This window comes from Lissotriton vulgaris, chromosome 4_1 (assembly GCF_964263255.1).
Source record: "Lissotriton vulgaris chromosome 4_1, aLisVul1.2, whole genome shotgun sequence".
In the NCBI taxonomy this organism is placed as follows: Eukaryota; Metazoa; Chordata; class Amphibia; order Caudata; family Salamandridae; genus Lissotriton; species Lissotriton vulgaris.
The window spans coordinates 1212919791-1212925231 of NC_141691.1; the positions used below are offsets into that span (position 1 = coordinate 1212919791).

Sequence of the window (5441 nt, forward strand, 5' to 3'; positions counted from 1 at the left end):
TAGGAGCATTTAACCCCTTTTGCGCGGCGGTAATTCCGCCGCAGTACGGGCGTTTGCGAGCGTTGGTGGAATGCCGTCGGCCAATGGCCGACGGCAGCACTGGGGAGGTAGCGTTGCCATCGGCCAATGGCCGACAGCAGCTCTTAATGGGTTAATATTGTTTGTTCTACACTGAATAATATAGCAAAATAAAGAAGCTTAATGGACCTCATGTTATATAGGTGAGAATTGTAAATATTTCCACAACAAAGACATTAAAAAGTAAGTGAGACCTTAGAGGGCTCAGGCCATTGCCTAGCTAAGAGAACCTCTCTTGGTCCTGGGACTAACTCATAATTAATTGCCTGGGGAAGCAGCATTTGTTTACCACCCCCCTGCAGAACTGCCTGCTGTGAGAAGCTTCTACTGTGTGACATGATGTGCACACCAGCACCGCTGATCTGTGGTATCTGACATGGCTGAGTTTTCTATGGATCGCATACAAAGTGCAGTACAAACATTTGGACTGTTGGACAGGCGTACAGGGCAATATGGCAGTGCCAGAAGGGCAGGTCTGACAAGTCAGTGATTTGTGCGTTTTTTGGCTTTTTGTGGACCTGGTGGGCTGGTTTTTAATGTTGATTCCCTTAACATTACTCTAAACATTGCAAGCAGCAAGCACAAATGCATGCAATCTCCCATACCATGCAAAATACCTATACAGCATGACTTTACACGTTGAAGGCTGCCCAATTTGCAAACGTGGCCTACTTTTTTGGTTAGCTGATTTGCTCATCAGGGCCCCTTTTCTTTTGGTTTCCGGGCCCATCTTCTGTCTCGTCCAACCCTGTGCATAATCACAGCCACATACCTAATATATTTCCTCTTCTCTAAAGCAGCAATAATGCATTTTTGATTTTCGAGCTGTATGAATTTTAGAGACAGGATGACTCAAATGTGATGTAAAATCTGACATGCAGCCTGTGGAAATATGAAAAGAGCAATGCACTGTAAACAAAGGCCATTCTTGTTTATTTCAGGCCCGGCGGCGATGCAGGCAGCTGGCTGGTGTTCCTATGTTCTCATTTAGTTCTCATTTAAGCTGTATTTTAGGTCTGGGTAGAATTTTAGATACCTGCCAGTGCTCCTGTAATAAAAATAAAAAGCGGTACGTTTGATTAGGCAGCCGTTGTGTTAGCTGTCTTTTGCAGTAGTGATATTGTTCATGCCTAATAGAGACATTGTAAAACAGTCCCAAGGGGCTTTGCAAAGTGTCACCCCCAACAAATAAAGTCCGAAGTGGGTTTACATCATGAAAGATCTGGCAAATACAGTAAGGAGTGTTTTTATGTTGTAAGCTCTCGGACACATGCAATAAAACAGTTTTATACACTGTGAATTCTGGCAAATGTAACCGAAAATGGGTCTTGCGTTGGGAACTTTCTGTTGAAACGAATAGAAATGAACTTTACATGATTAACACTGAAAGAGCTTCTTACAAAGATCTTTGCTTCAAGTGCCACTAGAGAGCCTTAGTTTTAATTGTGTACATTTGTGATTTTATGTTTAGCATTTAGTTGTATGTAAATGTAATTTAAATACTTTTTTTTCTTTTTGAAAACAAAACACAGGCCAGACATTGATTTATTATGCGCAGGGCTTCACGTTTTAAGGTATTTATTGCTTAAGATTTCTTTCTCTATTTATCCAAATTTATTTTCGACCCTTCTTTTGGTATTTTTCCATATTTATTTTGTCTCTTGAAAAGAAATGTAGTCATAAAATGGAATATTTCTATATTTGTTTAACTGAAAAACACACGCTAATACTTTCCTGCCTTCTGTATTTTAGCAAATTAAGCAGCCAAATATAATAAAACACTACACACACAAGTAAATATTGGCATGATACTACAAATATATGTTAACATATGCCTGTGTTTAAGGAAATCTCATCCAGTTTTTTACTCCCCATGCTGTCTAACTTCTCGGCTGTTGGCCTGGAATTCAAGAAAGACAGCACGGAGAGTCACCTACAAGAGGCCTAATGCCCTGTATTTTTCCACTTTTAAATATAAATACAGGCAGGAAACACATTGTTGTCTTTCTGTATTTATCTGTAAGAATCAGTAAAAACAGAAAACCCGGAGCCCTAATTTTGAAATTTGCAGAATTCAAAGTTTCTCCTCCATACTACCCCCTTTAGTAAAACATGGTCTGCTCTACCTCACTACTCTGAGGAATAGCTGCAAAAAAAGGGAGTACTTGGTGCTCAGTTTGAGTTCTATAGTAAGGTATGACAAAGGTAGAGGAGGAAGTTTGGTCCCTAAAAGAGAGGGATGTTAAAGAGTATCTAAAAGCAAATGGGAAAACAAAGATGAAGATGAAGAGATAACTTCTCGAGCAATATGATGATGAGGATTTTTCATCTTTGAAGAGAGGTGGTCTAAGCACCACAGAACATTACGACATATAAGAAAGTCTCCTTGGTAGCACAAAAGAGATTCAGGCTTGACCTGAAGGAAAAAAAAGAAAAGATGGTTCATCATAATTTGATGAGTATGCATTTGATCTTTGTGAGGACAACAGTTGGAACTTGGATAGTGACTAGAGAGTGCCCTTGGATATGGAGAAAGGAATTATTTTAGATCCTCAGGATGTGGTTATGTTTTTACCAGATATTAGGGGTCCTAGGAGTACGACTTGATGGCCTCTGACCCAGGTGGCAGAGTTTAGAAAGTTTTGAATTAAGAAGTGCTCGCTTCTGCAGCACATATACTAAAATTGGAATGATACAGAGAGGTTTAGCACGGCCCCTACGCAAGTATGACACGCAAATTCGTGAAAAGTCCCATATTTTTAAGAAAGAAAAAAAAAGTTTTCTATTAAGAAACCCATAGAGAGGGAGACTGGGGAAGTGATGCACTCAGAATGTTCAAGGCCTGTTCTTAGAAAAAAGACTTGTGTTACTCCAGATTTGGATCCTGATCTGATCAGTTTTTTTATTCAAGTTGGGTTGTGATCCTAGGAAAGTAGAGTGTGCTTTCAAACATGCCAAGACAGACTTATGTCTGTGGACATAGATCTTTTACAAGAATGAAGTCAGAGGGCTGTATGTTTTCTTGAAGATGCAAATGCCAATGCGGCAATGACTAATGAAAGAAGAGAAGTAGTTTTAGTGAGAAAAAGTCCCAAGTTGGGTGATTTTGCTGAAAAGAAGTCCACTTAGGGTTAAAAATGTCTTCTTTTTGGTGATGGTTTGGTATAGGAAATAGGCAAATGTGTGTCTACTTTTACTGACCTTGAAAAACCTCAAACTTTTCTTTGTGGAGTATTTGACAGGGCTAAAGAAAGGGAACGTTTCTCTGACTGAGGATTGAAAAAGTCCAATTACCAAGTTCAAGGAAGAGGAAATTTCAGCGGCTACAATCTGTTACTCAATTTTTCCACAGAGGGGAAGATCAGAGAGAGGTTGTCAGAGAGGAAAATCGCAACATTTACAAGGAAATCTAAGTACAAGGATGATTTCTGGTTTTTTCTCCTTAAAGGTGGGGAGTAGATTAAGACATTTTGTAAAGATTTAGGGGCAGATTTACAAGCCCCTTACGTCACTTTTGTGTCATTTTTATTATTGGAAAAATTAGTCAAAAGTGGCGCAAGGGGCTTGTAAATAAACATACTATGCCCTACATACAGAGATCAGTAAGGGACATTTTGGATTGCTACAGCAGGATTTCTGGGTATTTTTTTATGCGCTTGACAGCTAGTAAGTAGCAACCAAGGCTTAATGCCATCGAACAGCTGTAGTCAATCTTAATATTGGATAAGCTTCACTATAGTGTCCTGTACCCAGAGTGATGCAAATCGGCCTGATCCAAGACCTCCTGGGTTTTGCATATGTTGTGCGTAAGAACAATAACTCTTCTACATCCTCTGTACTGTTGGTCTGCGATCTTGAACCATTAGGATCTCATTTGTGCATACATGTATTCACCAGCAAAGTACCAAATCTAAATTTGATTAGCAAGGTGCAGGCGAGCAGTGGGTACAAAAGCGTCCATATATGGCTCTAATGTTGGTACAGATTTGAAAGCCATAAACCCATCCATTAGTCCGTCTGTCTTTACATTACAGTAGTATGAATTGATCATATATGGGCCAGAACTTCTCCTTAACAATTAGCTTGGTGTTAGAGTTGATTTGGGATGGATTGGATCAATACATACCCAGGCCCAGGAGATTCACTCTGGTTTTGATGTAGCTAAACCATGAGATAGTAATACTATTCTCGTGCTAACTACATCCTCAAGTGCTGATCTGTAAATGGCCAGTTCTGGGGTAGACCGTAATCTCACCCAAAAAATTAATGATCTCAGCCGTGTTAAGTCCCCTATCCCTTTGAGCTCAGTTTCAAAGAACTGAGGGACTATCGGGGTGCTTCTCGCGAGATTGAACAAAGATTTTGTGAGGCAATTTTCTTTTATGATCAGCCCATTTAGATTATCAATTCTCCATAGTCTGTTCCATGTAGAGCAGTAGACTGCACCGTGGCCTGTACATTTCTATAACTGGGGACCCTGATTTTGGTGTAGTGGCTTTATAGTGCTTGATGAGTTCAGCACCATGAAGCAATAAAAGCTCAGATTTTAGGGTTTGGTCCTTTCATTTAGTGGATTTATTGAATCTCACCACCAAATAATCAAACTGGTCTACCTGCTGGAGCTTAGTACCACACATATAGACCCCCTATTGTATGGTTTGTGAAGATGTAAGGTCATGATCTTCGTTTTAGAAGTATTACATTCCAACCTCTAGTGTCACAGTACCCTGCGAAACTATTCAACAGGTTCTGCAGCCCCACGGGAGTGATGGAAAGCTGCACATTGTCATCCACAAATAGTAATTCTGGTGTTGGCAGCATCCCCACCCGGGGCAGTCATGTACACAGCTTGATAGCTGATCCATCAAGGCATTAATATAGAGCAAGAACAGCGTTGAGGCAGGGACACAACACCGGCGCACTTCATGTGCAATAGGTATGTGTTCAGTAAGCTCCTCCCTGGTCCCCCACCTCACTTGGCCGTAGGTCCTTTCATGTAAACTGATAATCATGCCCAATAGGCATGGGCTGTTTCCCAGTTTGCACAGAACGAGCCACAGTTGACATCTTGGGAGCAGGTGAAAAGCGGCCCTCAAGTTTATGAAAGTGATGTAAAGGTGGTCTTTGGAGAGAGCAAAGTTTGTCCATCTTATGAGGTTCAGATGAAACACCTGGTCGATGGTGCTCACTTTTATTTGAAACCCTGCTTGGAAGTGGGGCAGAATCCTCCTCTCGTTCAACCCGTCATGGGGTCTAGATAAGATCTGATGACAGAAAAACTTCTGTAGGTTATCAATCAGACTGATTGGTATCTAATTGAATGGGTATAACGATAGGGATTATTTTTGTAGCTAGCCATGAGA

At 40.7% G+C, this 5441-nt stretch overlaps 1 non-coding gene across 1 annotated transcript; it reads left to right on the forward strand.

Moving 5' to 3' along the window:
- The first annotated feature begins 2732 nt into the window (after window positions 1–2732).
- LOC147723063 (U6 spliceosomal RNA) lies at window positions 2733–2839 on the forward strand. Its single transcript, XR_015295345.1, has one exon. It is a non-coding gene; the product is annotated as a U6 spliceosomal RNA (small nuclear RNA).
- Window positions 2840–5441: the final 2602 nt, after the last annotated feature.